Below are 18,508 nucleotides of genomic sequence, written 5' to 3'. Positions count from 1 at the left end.
TTGGTCCTATTGTTAGAATTTGGCATCTATTCAGTACCCTCGATCCTTCTGAAGTATATTAAGTTATTGTTAGATGATGCCACAAGTTTTCCTACAGTGATAAATTATGGTAGACTTTACTGAATAAAGTTAGATAGTCGGGAATTTGACTTGAGATGATGAGGCTCTTTTATAGATATTTTCGCTAGATTTTGCCGAGATTGCGAGAAATACTTCGTTTTAACCGATAGCTGTTTTACGTCGCTATAACCGCATCCCGATATAAGTTTCTTTCTAAACCCAGTTTAAAAGTAAAGTATCTTCGTTTTCCGTCTATTTAAGAGCCCTTCTATTTAAAACCCAAATCGGACCAGCAATTTTAGAGTGCAAGCGTAACAATAAGTTGCTAATGAGGACTCAGGCGTAAAGAAGGTTTTGATTAAGATGAATTAAGTTCTCAAATTCTCCTTTTCTAAACAGTTTTTTATCTAGATTAAAATTCAATTGCCCATGATTAAAGGAGAATAGGATAATTTGGTTAAATAAAAGTTTCTTTGTAGCCTTATCAAGCCCTTAGTAATAATTTAATAATAATAATTTAATAATAATTTATTTATTTGCTCAAACACATGTGTACATACAATAATAAAAAATCGCATGCAAGATATTAAATTGGATAGAGTTCTAGACATGTTTGCCATGATCAATGGCGTGCAAATATAATTCTGATTAATAATCTATTTCTATGACTAACTATTTACAGTTAGTTAGTGTTAGGTATTATAAAAATATTTAAGTTTCAGATTTTGTAATCCTTAAATAGATATTCAAAGGTAGGCATTTTTCATTTCGGTTCACGAGGCACGTTTTCACTCTGAATTTGAAAAGGATTGATTATACCTCAGTCACTCAAAGTCAAGATAAGCCCTTTTCACTTTGGAAAATTTTCAAAAGGGGCTACCTATTTATATTTTTCTTTGAACTTTTGGCTTTAACGTGTCTGCTGTACGCGTTAAAAGGTCTCACGTCCATCAAATGCTAATGCTGTTTTTCAATCGTTTTTTAAACTGGTAGGTAAATAACAATTCAAGTTGAATATCTTGAATACCACGTACAGTTATTGGGCCCCTATGAGGCAACTTAATTTATATAACTTTCATCAGATAATCAGAACTGCCTTTTTTTCTCGAGAATTTCTCTATACCTACTTATTTATGTACATTTAAAATGTCCTGTTTTGCAAGGTCTTCTGGAAGTTAGTTCCTTATTTATTTCATGCTCATTACAATTTTATTTTCCCAGAAACAAAATAAATCTGTACGTAATAACTTATATAATGATTTTAGCAATCTAAAACATTCTAAATAACTTTTACTTAACGTTTACCTTCTCCTAATATTATATTAAGAAAACATACCCAAGGCCAGACGCCACTCTTCACAATACGGGCTTAATTACATTTTCTCCTAACTTATGTACTTTATGAGTTTTGACAGGGCTCTTCATTTTTATTACGTGCGTAAATGACTCTTGATAAATGTACGGTCATATTGATTTTTTATAAATTGTGTAAGTCACGTCAGTTATAGAATTGTCATTTCTTATGAAAGTGAAAAACTCTTGAGAAAATCAATTTAATAGGTATTCATACAGGCGAAAGTTTCTACACGTGTGTGCATATGTATGGTAGTTACCTACTTCTCACGTGCATGTGGCAGAACGGATTTTAATGAAACTGGGCAATTTGATCAACTGGTAAACATATAGCTAGTATTAATTGGGAACGGGGAAAAAATCCCTTAGGAAGTGGGCGAAACCACTAGCGGAAAGTAGTACATGGTATTTGATTTTAATTTGAAAACTTGCCTGAATTGTTAAGAAGTATAAAGGCCCGTAAATAACTTAATCGGTTTGTACTCTATTTGTACTGTTACGTTATCAATAGAGAATAAATAGAATTGTTGCTATCAGGCCATTACGAACGTCTCAAGTGTCAAGCATAGTTACAAGATAACTAAATATCATTCAGATAAAATGACATACAAATAAATACCAGAGAAAATACCTATTGTAAGTACGAAAGACAAATTCAATGAGGGTTTTCTAAAATGGCGTCCACGAGGTGGCAGCACCGAGTCGTCAGGTCCAGGTAACTGTCAAAGTGCTTATCTTCACTATGAATAGTGAACGATTTTAGTGTTTTTTTATTTTATAATTAAAGCACTGCATTATTGTTTTACTATTGCGGTTGAGTAAATAAAAAAAACTAAATCATATTGTGTTAACAAATTTTTCAACAAGCTTTTCCTTAGTACCAGTGACTTTTGCACCCTCTCTCTTAGCTCAATTTTTAGTTCGGAAACCTTATTCTGACCGTAGTCCATAATAAAATCAATAACACTTAAAATATAACAGAATTTCAATAAACAATAAGTTCGGACCCTACAATTCCATACTATTTGACAGCTGTTTGGACCAGACGCATACGTGGCGCCACCCTGTGGCAGAAAAAATTGAGAAGACCCTCAAAGTCAATAATTTATTTCACTTAAGGCGTTTACAAGAAATTATTACATCATTGTCCCACTGTAGAGCACTGATCTCTTTTGAAACACGAAAGGAATTGTGCTTTTTGGTCTTCATAGGCATAGTGCTGCATCGTTGATTCTTTGTCCAAATTATGCAGGCCTTTGGAAGCAGGTTTGATTCACATTTTGATTTGCTGAATGGGTTCTGAATTCTGACTGAACTAACTTTATAGAAAGAAAGTTAAAAAAAGGATGACTATGATGACATGTAAACAGTACACACAATCTCAAACCATTTATGTATAAGCAGTCGTTAACAATTAACACTTTCTTGACTTGCTTAACAATATATTTAAAACCATCCCGAATACAGCCAGTCTTATCATCCATTGTTTAACAAAATGGATGCACCGTCGTCAGCAACCGTCTAAAATTAGACAAGTAATTATCGTGCGCACGCCATTTTGACGGCAATTATACTAATTTTTATCATTAACATAATTTTAACGAGTTACTCGTTTAAATAATGTTAGTTCGGAATGTATTTTTGTTTTTGTCGTGTGGAGTTTTAAGGCCATTTAAGAGGTTTATTATCAAGGTCTCATTTATTTCGAAAATATAGATCGTATACCTACACTGCTTTTCTGTCATCATCATCATCATCATCATCAGCCTATCGCAGTCCACTGCTGGACATGGGCCTCTCCAGCTTTTCTGTAAAAGACACAAACAAGCTTGATGTGAATTGGATATCTCAAAGCATCCAAGATCGTAAATTTCAACGTATTTTATTTTATCGTAAATAACTTTCATGTTGTTTGTCAGTAAGGGACGCCCACTGTGCAATTGAATGCACCAATCAGAGAAGGACGCTTCAATTAGTTTAATTTTTCAAACTATCTATTAAAGTCAATCTTCAATCTCAAAGCAATAATACGTGGGTTGGGTTACATTTTAAATGGCAAACGTTGTTTAAAAACTATTCAAATTAATTTACCGAATTAGTCATACCTACCTACTGCGGTTACAATTACCGTTTCATCCGTTGTTGATATTATTACAATTCTAATGTCAAATTCCATCTACAATCGCAAAACAATGCATAATTCTGTTATTGTAATCCACAGATAGTCAATCCATCAAATTAGGTTTCTTTATTTTATTTTATTTTTATTTTATTTATTAGGTACAGATACAGATAACAGGTTATACAAGAAATAGAAAATAATAAGAAAAACACAATAAATGAACCTGAGACCCAATTACTACTGTACACAGCTTACACGATAAACAATGCTACGTTCTACTTAAAGTTATTAAGAATAAAGATAAAAAATAATATAAACATGGAAATTTTTGTTAATATTACTATGACTAAGATTACAGTTTGTTGAATTGTCTTTCATAATACATGACTTATAACGATTTGGTTTGGTCGACCAACCTAAATAACTTGCACCTACATTACAGTCTTATTTCTGTATAACTAAAGATATTATTATCATTGATAGCAGAACGTGCTCAGTAAAAATGTTCGCAATATATCTCTACGACCATACTACTTACTAAGGTTGGACGTTTTCATTTTCCTTTATGACCGAGATAGAGGAAAACCTTTACTGATACGACTATGATTTCATTTAGTCTCGCATTTCCTTTATTCGGGTCTTCTGCCTTTTTTATAGAGAGAACACGCAACACATATCGTCTTGTATTTCTTATGAAATTTCGTTTTTGAAAAATACCTACCGTTTGTCTTAAAAAAATAAAATAAAATGTTGCTGGCGTTCCATTCTCTCTTTATTTTTGATCTGATGCAACGCTTTCCTCAATTTATTCTTGCTTATAGACAGTTTATCGGAACCTTATCGGTACCTACTATAGATAGTTCAACTCAGATTTGCGCGCGGCCCTATGTGTGCGTCGGCTTGTAAATATACAACTTTCATTCGTGTGACAGTGACGTCGTCCGAGGATGACGTGTTCTTATCGCTTTTTGTTATGAGTACAGTCGCTTACGAAAATACTAGTTATTCACGGAGAAATTATTAAGGAGAAACAACATTCAAAGCTTTTTATTATTAAATATAGTTTTTCATTATTTTCGTCTTTTCAAATTTACATTGACAGTATCTAAGAAATAAATGAGGTGAAATATCTAAGATGATTTAAATACTCCTTACATAGTTTCTAGCTCGGGGTACGCAGACAATAAATATAATAATGTAAACAAAATGTGTGGGGAATTAAAAAAAATTATATTGCTTCGCATAATGTCGACCAAAATAAGACGGAAATAATGAAACTCGTAAATGAACGTATAAGTCAAATTGATGAAGGGATGTTGGGTAATACTTGTCGACATGTAAGAAAAAAGAAGAATGCTATAGACATTTTGACATGGAGTCAGAATTTATAATTCACCTTGGAGAGTAGCGAATCCGAAAATTCATCATTTGATTTTTTAAGTAGCGATTTAGAATCATTATAAATAAATAAACATTAAATTACGTAATAACTGTTTTTCTTTAAACACCCGTATGCAACCCCTAGATAACTGTATTTGTACCCGACTGTACCTCTTGTCACGCACACAAAGTCACTGTATATGTACAAGGGTTACCCACACATAAGGCCGCGCGCACGACTGAGTTGAACTTACTATACAAAATTTTATTTTCATCTCTGAGAATCTTGAGATGTTTTCATATTTTCTCCTAGGTTGTTTCTTGTAGGTGACTTTAGAAGTAAGTTCATTGATTTCAGAATTTAGATAAATCTTATTTTATTTATTGACTTGACTTTGGAATTATCACAGGTCAATGATTACAGAATTTCGGCAAGTTTTATTCGATTTAAATGCCTGTTACAATTAAATTGTGGTTCTACGCTGTTTTGGAAGGCGGATGACCCGATAGAGCGTCTAATTGTACCTGGATAAATAGTGATTTGTAACTCTTATTTATAAATTCGTTCAGTAGTCACTGCATGATGTAACATACTCAATAATGTTCACTTTTTGTATGTTAGTGTGATTAAAATATGAACTGAGTTGTTCCAGGGCAATTAGATTTAGTTAGATGGTATCCCATACAATCATGTTAACGTGGAAGTATAAAGTTTGAACCAGGGGCTTCTATCCAATCACTTAGGCACCCCTTAACTTTGCGGCCCGCTGAGCGATGCGGTCCCAACGGTTATCTGAACAACAACTTGCGCACATAGTTTTAAACTAGAACGTTTACCGAGAATGTAGTTTACATCATGTAAATGAAATCCTTGTTTATATGGCGATGTGTCTAAGGAAAGCTTTTCTGAGGAAGGGTCTCCAAAGCGGAGTAAGTCGGAGAAATTTTATCACCAATAGAATTTCCTTATCACTCAGTGGAATTTCTGAGCGGACAAATTCGATTCTTGGTTGATGTCTCCGCTCTGCTTTTGTAGAGTCTGGGTCTAGTTATTTCATGTGCAATTATATTATTTGCTAAAGTGGTTGTTTGTAAATACCAGGAATGGCAAATTGTTATAGGCCAACATAAAAAAAAACGTACACATGATTTCCTAACTTAGCTAAGTCAGTGACCCTAGTAACTAACTCTAAGGTAAGGTTAAAAGATGCATCGTTAGTTGTACCAGATGACTAATATACAGTCTATCAACCAGAAAAAATCCATAAATAAGAACATTTGCATCTGAATTATTCCAAAACGAGTGACGCACGATGTTTCATACATTTTTCACAAGCTTTCCGTGCTCTCCGGTTTTATCACATTATTTGCATATTCAATGATAACCATCTTTGTTTATGGCTCATAATGTAAGACTTCTGCATAAAGGGAGGTGAAAAGGGCACTCATCTATGGAAATTTTATTCAATTTTAAATGTAATTTCACTTGAGTCTCGCTGGGACTGCGTTTGACAATATACTGTAATTCATTTGTTTTAAATGTATGTTTTTCTATTATTATTCTCAGGCATTTTATTCCCAGTATGGGTTCCAAAAAGTTGCTCTAGCACTGAGTGTATTTGAAAACACAGTGCCAACTCGCAATACTAGCATCACATTTACACCTTTCTTTAAGATTCCCTGTAAAAATATATTTTCTCCCTAGAGGTAGGTAATCAAAATTACATCCATGTAAGCTAAATGTGACATCAAGTATGTCAATTAGCCAATATTCTATTTTTGTGTAACATCGATCCAATACGCGCCCAAGGTCCATCGTTGTCGATACAAAATTATTTTAAGAGCTTAGGTACTTATAAGGTTGACCTTAAAAATAAAACACGAGTAAAAGAGATTTTTACGACTGGAACATGTTCAGGATTTTGAAAAAGCCATTTCCAAATCACAAAGTTCTCTTCTATTTTCGTATCCTTCAAGCTAATTTGCAATCACCTTATTACGTCAAGTCTGGAACGTAATAGGTTCGCAGCTCCAAATTATGCATTAAATTTCGGAGTTCCTCGGTTGTTGGGCTCAAATCGATATTTCGTCACCATTGTCGTGACAAAGGGGAGTCTAGGCGGTGTTTCTATACTGTGATATAGACTAAGGATATTGTACACAGTCACGCTAGACCAGCTTGGTTGTATGGGTATGCTGCTTTTTTGCTTACATTGCAGAGACGAGGGAAATATCGCTCGATAATGCGCCTGTCATGTTGGCTTTTTGCACAAAGGCGTTTTTTTATGTACGCGGCTCCAATGTACATACGCCTGTATTTATCGAATGGTGTAATGTTCGCAGCTAGGGGATATTTTCTTTTCAAGAATGCTGTGGCTCGGGATATTGTGTTCTTAATTTCTTATCTTGAGATTACAAACATGCATTTGCTGAGTAATACCTACTGTAAAGTACTATAGTATTCATGGTCGCCAGTTACAGGTCATACCAATTAGCAAACCACATGAGTGAAGCAATCGATCAATCCTTGAACGTGTCTTGAACAGATTTCTAGGGGGCTTGTCTTAGAATGTGACGTTCATAAACCTCACACACGTGTACAGCAGATATGCTCAGACAGAGAAAGGAGGACTTAGCAAGGAAATGTCACACGAAGTTGTACGAGACCAGTTGGTAATTAATGAGTGCTACCATTTAATCATCGTAATCAATATACAAAAGCAAACAACATTCCTTTACATCTACAGTTCTGCTGATCAAAAACGTACATGAAGTTTTATTAGGTAGGTACACAAAATATGTAATTCTCACTATCGACTGCTCTATTTAATTGATATTCGGTCTAATTTATATCACAGTTTAGTTTAGATAAGTAGTTGCCCTCTATTTAATACCAGATTCAACTAATCAACTACGGATGTAAGTATCGGGCCAGAAGACCGACCTAAGTAAACAATTCTCTATCAAAGGCAAAACTTCATTCATTATTTAATTAAACACACAAGTTCGTATTCTATTTGAACATTTCAATTGTCAAAGTCCGTTGACAGAAGACCTTTTGAATAATAGACAAATGTGGTTAACATCCAAGATGGCGCCGTAATCACTATGGAACGTAATAGAGATGTAACTAGGTTATAGTAGGGGTGTTACTATATCGATATTTGAACCATACGTTATGATAATCGAATATTCGAATCTACTATTTGTGTTATTCATGCGAGTGTGATATCAATTGAGAGATTGTTGGTAAATATTTAGTGTTTGAATAGGGTTTTCTGAAATGGTGTTCAATATCGATTATTTATACAATGTAAAATGTAATAAGTATGCATGATAGGTAGTGATGAACATCGCTAGATGACATCATTATTGACTTTTTAATCACAAAAAGACATATTATGGAGTGTGATTGATTTGTTTCCTAAAACAAGAAATACACTAGAATATAATATCTACACTATTAGGTACATAGTTACACTTCAAATAAAAACATTGACAATCTGTCAGTAAGAATAAACAGAAACGAACGGTATTATGAAAACATCCTTGTATATTTAAACTTCCCTTCAAACAGTGCGATAGGTACAGTCAACAATAGAATGTTTATATTTTTCTTTCAGTTTTTTATGAGAACTGCATTTCCACGGTAGTTATACAATGAAGTATCTAGGTATTATTATTATTACATCCATGATTGATAGACAAAATAACTCTATGTTTATGGCACCTAGCACTCCTCATGACATATTAACAATTATAAAATCTTTGAAGACCACTGACAGTGTAGGGCATGACGGAGTATCGACTAAAATTATTAAACATGTAGCCGAAACCATTTGTACACACCTCAGCCATATCATAAATTTATGCATCATTACTGGTATATTCCCAGAAAACTTAAAAATATCTGTTATTAAACCATTATTTAAAAAAAAACGATAAGCTACAAATGGATTGCTATAGGCCGATCGCGCCTTTATCAATTTTTTCGAAAATATTTGAGAAATACTTCTATTATCAAATATATAGATACCTAGAAACACAAAAAATATTAGTAAATGAACAATAGATAAAAAGACGCCAGTCTGTTCCATATATTGCGACATGACTCAAGCTTTTGACTATGTTAGTCACGATATCTTAATAAAGAAACTAGAAGCTTACGGTATAAGAGGAAATGTGCTCCAACTAATAGAAACCTATTTAAAAGCCAGAAAACAATATACAGAAATTACTAAAATTAATCCATTAAAAAAAAGGGAGGAAGTCTCATATACGAACAATTTTGTACGGAGTACCCCAAGGTAGTGTATTAGGATTCATTATATTCATTATATACATCAATGATTTACCGAAAGTAACCAACTACCCCATGACACTCTTTGCCGATGACAGTACTGTAACGATTCACTCTAAAAATGAAAAAGAAATCAACGATACATTACATTCCTTAATTCAATGGATGAATAATAATAATTTGAAAATTAATTTAGATAAAACTAAAATAATGTGGTTTAGTCAGCGCGTACCTACCCCTAATTTTAAATTAAACTTCCATGGGACCGAACTAAACACCGCTAACACAACAAAATTTTTAGGCATTACAATAGATAGAAATCTTAACTGGAAAGCGCATGCAGATGGACTTGCAAAGAGGATTAGCTCTTCAGCATACGCACTCTTAAAATTAGCAGCCCTAATAAACTGTGACGCTCTTGTTACCGCTTACCATGGCATTGTAGGTTCCATTTTAAGGTTTGGAGTGATGTTTTGGGGTAACTCTACCAGTAAAGAAGTTATTTTCAAAGCACAAAAAAAAATGTATTAGAGCTATGTTTAGACTTAAAACCACTGATAGTTGTAAACCTTATTTTATAAAATATAAAATTTTGTCATTGCCTTCCCTATTTATATATGAAGTAGCCGTTTTTGTTAAAATTAACTCACACTTATTCAGCCGCCTTTCAGACGTAGTTGTCCGTAATCGGAGAGACAATGATCGGCTGTGCGTAGTAAGATCAAATACTGCGCTCATGCACAAAAGTATTTTCTGTCTGGCACCCATGATATTCAACAAAATACCTAAGTCTATTAAACAGCTACCGCTTTCAAAATTTAAATTTCATTTAAAAAAATATTTAATAGAAAACTGTTTTTATAATGTTAACGAATTTTTAAATAAGTAATCTAGTTTATATCTTAGTTTAATTTACTTTTCATATTTTAAAATTATTTTAGAAATGTAAGCATTATCTTTTATTTAACTTTTGTACGCCCTTGTGGGCAAAACATGCAAGAACTTTGATTTTTTTTATGTAACACCCTGCTTTGCAAACCTGTTTTGTACTGCATACTCATGTTTTGGACAAATAAACAATCTTTATCTTATCTTTATCTTTATCTAGGTAAGTACAATATATAATTGTTACCCACATTCAAAACAATCCAGGTTCTAATGTGATCTTATTATTTTTTTATTGTTTAAAGGTTTTCTTATCTGAAGTCTTCAGTACATTACACATTTTCTAGATATATAACTTATTTCGGGATTATAATTATGATTTATATAGTTCCATTATTTTTGCCAAAAGTACCTCATATTTATAAGAAAAGTCAATATCAGAAAAATATTTTCTTTTGCAAAAAACAAGAAACGAATTCACGTTTCCTGTCGACTGTATTCGATTGGTTACGTATGTACGTAACTTATTTATTCAGTATTTACTTATCGTGATGTAAGTACATATATTTCATACGGACCGCGATTCAAAGCTCTGAAAGTATCTTCAACTCACGTCCTTCGTTTATCTTTATTCCTTTTAGGAAATGTGGTTTGAGTTCTTACGATGAACTTTGAACGATGTTTTTCTTTTCAGTTTTATCTTTGTGGCATATTTACTTTGTAATTTGAAGTCAAACAAAAGTAAAGTCGGTCTTATTTTGTTACGCTTTAAGATTCATATTTGATTGATTTATTAAATTCTTGGGAGATTTCAAAAGGACACTTATTTTTATGACTTTAGAGCTCAAAATGAGACCCGAGATGCGGCTAAAAAATGTAGTTATAAGTTTGTCTGGGTAAAACACGCCACCATTCTGGTTAAGCAGTCTGAAACATCACCTACTATAGCTATTAAATGTAAAAATGATATTAGAAATATTAAGAGCGCCCCGAGTAATTAACTTTTAGCTAATTAATTTCATTTATGTATCATTTATGTTATCACTACTTGCAATGGCTAATATTACAAAACATCAGGATTTTAGCATATATTACCAAAATACTAGAGGCATTCGAACTAAATTGAATACTTTATATATGAATATTCTTTCTAACTGTTTCGATGTCATTATTTTAACAGAAACTTGGCTTATTCCTGCAATTAACAACCAAGAATTTATTGATAAACGGTACATAGTTTTTCGTTGTGACCGAAATAGAACTGCTACTAGGAAGTCTGACGGTGGCGGCGTGTTGATAGCGGTATTGCGAAAATATAACCCTATTTGTGTTCCTTCTTCACAGCTCGGTACACTAGACCATTACCTTGAACAAGCTGCCATTATGATTCCTAGCCACAACAATTCTTCAAATATCCTTATCCACGCAGCCTATGTGCCTAACAACTTACCTTTTGCCGTATACGACGCTTTTTTCAATAATATGGACAATTTAATTGACTCAATAAAAACGGAGAATATATTATTACTGGGCGACTACAATATACCTATAGCTCAGTGGGTTAAACTTGATCCTACGCAAAGCTATATGACTTGTCTGGGAACTTCACCAACTTGTAACCGATTAAGGGATTTTTTGATAGTCCACGACGTCAAACAATTCAATCACATATCAAACCCTAACGGACGCATACTGGACCTTCTTATTTCGGACGCGAACTGCACTGTTTTGATACCTAATCTAGATCTTTTACCCGTTGATAGTCATCATCCACCATTTTACACACTATTATCACTTAACATGAATATCAGTTTGTCAAAACCTCTACACACCTCGAAATATAATTACCGTAGAGCCGACTACACAGTTATTAATAAAGATATTGATGAGATCTACTGGGAAGGCATTTTGGAGAGTAATTCGACGGACGAGTGTATTGATAATTTTTATAACTGTTTATATGGTATAATAAAAAATCGCATACCGCTATCGACACCCCCCAATACGCACTTTCCGGTATGGTTCTCCAAACCGCTCATTCACATCTTTAAGTATAAAAAGAAAGCCTGGTCCAAATGGAAAAAATATCATAATATAAGTGACTATGAAGTATTTTCCCTTTACAGAGCACGTTTTAAGGATGAATGTCACAAATGTTTTCAAAAATACATGAACAGCGTCGAGGAAGGTATTACCAAAGATGTTAAGCACTTTTGGGTTTACATCGCTAATCGGCAAGGTAAATCAGGTATACCGACCTGCATGTCCTATGGCAATGTAACCTCTAATGACTCGGTTGAGATATGTAATCTGTTCTCGGAATTTTTTCAATCAGTTTATGAGCCCTCTAGTCTCTCATCAGGTTGGCACCCGCCTTCTGACTTGAGTAATGTCAATAATAGCACTCTCTGTACTTTAAATTTCACTGTTCATGAAGTTCGTAGTCAATTAAAAATGTTAGACACAAACAAGGGGCCGGGACCCGATGATATACCGCCCTATTTTCTAAAGAGTACAGCTGAAACAATTTGTAAACCTCTTTCCATGTTATTTAACAGGTGCATCCATAGTGGTACATTTCCGTCCTTGTGGAAAAAAGCAAATATTATACCTGTGCACAAGAGTGGACCTAGACAAGACATAGAAAATTATAGACCTATATCGATACTTTGTGCTTTTGCAAAGATATTTGAAAAACTCGTTCACCGGGCTATTTATCCATTTTTGCGTCACAATATAATACCGGAGCAACATGGTTTTGTTAAAAATAAGTCTACAGTAACCAACTTAATGATCTTTACGGAACACTTGTTCAATGGCAGGGAGTCAAACCGATGCTGTTTACACGGACTTTAAAAAGGCATTCGATAGGGTGGATCATTCGATTTTAATGAACAAAATAGCCTTTAATGGCATTAGAGGTAACCTTCTCCGTTGGTTTTGTTCATACATCAGCAATCGGAATCAAATTGTTGTGTGCAATGGATACAGGTCGGACTCATATGTGGCAACTTCGGGCGTTCCCCAAGGATCTATCCTTGGCCCATTGATGTTTGTTATATATATAAACGATATTTGTAGTTGCTTTAGAAATAGTCACTTTTTATTATACGCTGATGATCTCAAGGTATTTAGAACAATAAAAAACACTGTTGACTGCGAACTTTTGCAGGAGGACTTAAATAGATTATCTGCTTATTGTGACGAAAACAAATTAAAACTAAGTCTCCCTAAGTGTAAATTTATAAGTTTTACAAAAAATAAAAAGGCGATACCGTATGATTACTCACTCTGTAATAGTACTCTATTTAAATAAACTTATATTTGTGACCTGGGCGTTCTTCTTGATAGCAAACTTCACTTAAATTTACACATTGACAAATTTACCTCTAAAGCATATCAAATGTATAATTTCGTAATGAGAGCCACATCCGATTTTAAACGACCAGCTACATATTTATATTTATTTAAATCTCTAGTTCGCCCACAGATCGAATATGCTTGTATGATCTGGGATCCCTATTATATTAAGTATGACGCTGCAGTGGAAAGAGTTCAGCGTAAATTCCTCAGTACAATGCAGTATAAATGTCGCATCAAACGATTGTCTTATAAAGATGCTCTAAATAAGTTCAAACTATTATCTTTACATTCCCGACGTCTGTTGCTTCAAGGAATGATGCTCCATGGACTTGTGAACAATAGGTTCGACTGCTCTGAACTAATTAGTAAATTATGTTACATTGTACCCAGAACGGTAACGAGACGAGAGGCTCGTTCTTATCCACTGTTCGCTACAACGCCTTGCCGTACAAATGCAGGAAAAAGAGCACCGCTTCAGAGATTGGTTCAGGTTTACAATGGTAACTTTAACGATGTTGATGTATTTGCCCTAACAAAAAATAAATTTAAAAACCAAATAATCAAGCGCCTTGCCGAAAGTTGCTGATTGTTGTGTTCTACGCGCGTAAGTTTAGTATTGTAGGCTTAACTTTTGCATTTAACGTCAGTATTGTTGAAGTTAACGAGAAGAAATTGTATATCTCTTTTATATTGTTTCATCTAACTGTATCTTTTTCTAAATAGTAATATGTGGAAACGTGGTGGATTGTACATTTAGTAATAGTTTTTGTAATTTAGAAATAATAAGAAATGTATGATTGTTTGTTTCCCAAATAAAATAAAATAAAAATAAAAATAAAATAAAATAGGTTGAGCTTGAAACATCCCTTGCCGTGACGTCTTGTTAGTGAGTGCTAGATTGAAGGAAAGGACGGTACCTCCGTCGGTAAATGTAGTAAAAATATCTGATTTTCGAAATCTCTCCGAGAGTTGTTGGAAAAACTCTTTCACGTTTATCCTAATTGGCTTCCATTTGAGTGGACGTGGTTGAATTGGTTCTATAGGAACCGAGATGATGTAACTCATTAGAGGACGAAGAGTTACTGAAGAGTTAGTCTCGATTTATTTGGTAAGCATGCTGACCATTTCGAAAATTGAAAATGACATTAGGATGTGATGACATTATGACTCATTATAATCTAATTAATATGTCCAGTACTAGAGATAGTATCATTAATTAATGTTTTTACGATAATAAAATTTAAGATTTATGCATTAACAGTTGACGTTATTAAAAATATATCTTTTATTCTGTCCTAGAAATGGGCACAATATTCTATTTAATAAATAAAACACCGGAGTATTTGGTTCATGGAATCTCAAATTACTTTCTCCTAAACCCGACCTCATAAAGAACTACTATCTCGGTAATATTCACTTATTCGGGTTTCTAACCTCGTCACCCGATTCGTATTCGAAGCTTTTATCCAGAATAATTTTCTTTTATTCTCAGTACTTTTGTTTACTGCTTTCTCGAAGTTATTGAATCGGTATTTTTCTGTTCGAATGGTAGTACCTAATAAAAACGTCTGCAGACTCTTTAAGTAATTGAACCTCTTTAGACAAAAATAATGTTTTTTTTTTGTATTCATTTGAAAATAGAAAAAATTATCGATTACACAAGGTACCCAGATTGGTGGATATCGCCTGGGCTACACAACCGTAATCCACTTTTAACAACATATCCAGTACCTATAGCAAGGAGGAAAAAAAATAAAAAGGTTTAATACTGAAAATACAAGGTCCTTGTTGACCTTTAATACGTTGGTAGGTATTAGGTTTTTATTTTGACCTCTGAAAAGAATTTTCTATGAGGAAAACATTTCATACTACAACGGGCTTAGCGACCTCTGATTTATTGAAGTAGAGCTTTAACTAAGTATGTATATTTTACAGGGATACTTACCATATCGTGCAAAAGCTTTATCCTGATTATTTGTGTGTCTCTTAGCGATAACTACCTATAAAAGCCGATTAAAAGCTAGAGAACTTATTACCCGGTACGCATTTAATATAAACCATAATTACAATTTAACTACTATAATAAACAAAACAATATATTTTAACAAAGACACATTCATCCTTTTCAGACACACAAACATTATCCATAGTATAGTTTTCCCTTACATTAGATAGGTAATATTTTTCCAATAAGTTCCGCGAATAGGTAATAGGTAACATTAATCTAAAAATTCCTTTTAGCGTTGACCTTCCAATGAAATTTTGCTTCGCAATTCTTGGTATCGTATCGTTTTGCTCTTTATTAGAAGGCCCGTACTCACCAATAATTTAGATAGAAACATTTTACTATGTTTGTTAGCAAAAAATATTCCTACCATTATTAGTTTCATAAAGGAGGAGGATGGGTCCTATTTGCAAAATATTAGACCGTTCTATATTTTTATTTTGTTTAGAATGGTTATTTACTTTATTTACTCAATAGATAGGAACCTTGGCTTATTTATTTGTATAAAATTAGTTACACGTATAATAAGGGTGTGTGTATATTCTTACTGTAAATAATTTGATTTCAGTTCTTGATCTTATTCCTTCGAGAACCAATTTATTTACTCATAATGTTTACTTCGCGAATATCTTACTTATAAAGCTTGTCACTGAAAATTTGACTTGTTTACTTTCGTCAACGTACCAAAGTCTTTACTTTTATTTCTTTAATATAAGGATTCCTTTAGTTAGTACGTTTCAAAGAGCCTTATTAACCCAAGACAAGAAGAAAGATTTCTCGGAACAAATCCGTATAACTACGTCCAATTATAATTTCATAATAGAAACAATGGCGGTCTTACTTAATTTTGGAACTTGTTTCATGTTGTGAATTGTTTGGTTGTACCTATTATTGTATAGGTACCTATACCTATTATGTAAAAAAGTACTTTATAGGAAGCGTTATAACTTCTCTGTTTCACAATCTTGCTACAATAGTAAGAATGTAATTTTCTTTCAGAATTATATCAATACCAAATTATCTACCACTACTACTACTAGGTTAACTAGTATTGATATTCTGCAACTGAATGTTGATAGTTATCAACATTGCAGTTGATAGTTTTTATCAAATTTGCAGAATAGCAAGTTACCTCAAATTGTTGATAGTTATCTAGGCTGGATAACTGAATTTGAGGGAATGCAACGTCAAAGGGAACCTATCTGTTGCAGAAAAATGTCCAACAAAGGGAGCTATTGTGTTCTACTCTTGCAGCAAACGCTGGGCCAAAAGCTCTGTTGAATCACATATTCCTCTATTTAGTGAAGTCACCTACAAAGCAAAATACTACATATATTAGTAAGCATATCAAATATATAAATTGGACTTACTAGATCACCGATATTCATATTCAGTGTCAAGTGTTCAGGATACATATTTTTTTTGTTGTTGAGACTCTTCGATCACTCACTTAGTAAAAAAAATACTTCATGTTTATTCATGGTACCTATCTTAACAATGAGTAATATAATTTCCATCACCTGTTCGTTCGTGTGTCTCTAAAAATAGTAACACTTACCTATAATAGTTACTGTTCATTTATAAACCAAAAAAAACAAAGTGATCTAACAAGAGTGTAATTTTATCAGCCTTGTAAACGACACACGATACAATGCAATATTAATGCAAGGAAAATACATCGAAGGCCAAGAAAAGAAGGTCAGAACTACATATGATGGAAAGAATATTGATTATTCTATTTTGCCATTCTTGTCTCCTAAAAACTTTTTACAAAAAATAGCAACTTCAATAATGTACTTACTTACTTACCTAAAACCTTCTCATAAGTCCGACGGATACCGTTCCATGTTGTTTTTGTACATTACTTGTATGGAACTAAAGAATATCTGAAAAGGATAGATAGAATATTGGGACCGAATAAATTCAAACGTAAGATAATCGCCCTCAAACGTACATACGGTTAAGCTGCTAGCCTCCTTTTTTGAAGTCGGTTAAAAATCGTTGAGTGTAGCGTGACTGTACAAACAAGGGGGATTTATGACATGATAAGAGATTGGTATACAATGTGTGTACAAAAGCTTGTGATTTAGCAGAGTTGAACAATGAGTCACTGATAGCTATAGTGAGGCATAAAAAGACAGATTTAGAACGCATTTTATGGGCCTATTAAGTGCTAAAAGCCAATAGTGATTAAGACCATTTTGATGTAACCTAGAAAAGCCTATGTTTAGAAGTAAGAAGTATTGTAGGTATGTTAGAGGCTGGAGTAAAGATGACTTTATTAGGTGGATATTTAAGTAAAAGTAAAAAATGATTGTAGAAACTCAGTAGATAATAAAAAAAAACAGCCAAGTGCGAGACGCACTATTATTTCAGTCCCGTACTATTATTTTTAAAACGGAAAAAAAATCACGTTTGTTCCTTAAATTTTTTTTCATTTTACTGGCCAGATAAATCTTTAAAACGATTTAAGAGGAACGGAGTTAGCTTATAAAAAAAAAACTTGTGGCCTATCTTGTGCTCATCTGAGCTTAATAATTCTCACTTTTCTTACTTTTAAACTTCCATTTTCTTTTACCATTTGTTTTTTCATAAGGCAGAAAGTAACATTAAATATGGTCTTAAAAACTTTTGCGTTTTATTAAAACTTGGTACCTACGTTGCGAAGTTCTGTTTCCATAATAAGAATAGAATCAAGGTTGTATTAGATTAATAAAGAGGCTGTGGAATATTCGCTTTATTTTTCTTCGTAGGTGCAAACTTAATCGTTTTATATAAAAGCTACTTCATTTTCTAACCGCCAACAGAGTCAAGGATCAAGTATATATATAGTAGATACCTATTTGTATTTTTTCAAATATCTCAAGCTGAGATTTGCATAATTCTAATGTAAGTTCAGGAAGGGCAAGACGCGAAACCACAAGCAAAGTAATAAAAACTTTACGGACCAAAATAAGTTCCTTTCTACATAATTTCCTTTTTAACCAATAAAGGAAAAAAGCCATTAGTTACGTGTGAATTATTAATAGCCACAGCCAAG

The 18,508-nt window shown here is 33.2% G+C and overlaps 1 protein-coding gene across 2 annotated transcripts in view; it reads left to right on the top strand.

The window, feature by feature from the left end:
• Nucleotides 1-18,508, top strand: part of LOC126055842 (uncharacterized) — a 48,536-nt gene that overhangs the window by 14,116 nt on the left and 15,912 nt on the right. The window lies entirely within an intron of this gene.

The sequence above is a fragment of the Helicoverpa armigera genome, chromosome 17 (assembly GCF_030705265.1).
Source record: "Helicoverpa armigera isolate CAAS_96S chromosome 17, ASM3070526v1, whole genome shotgun sequence".
Lineage (NCBI taxonomy): Eukaryota > Metazoa > Arthropoda > Insecta > Lepidoptera > Noctuidae > Helicoverpa > Helicoverpa armigera.
This window is presented reverse-complemented; position numbering and strand designations above follow the sequence as displayed.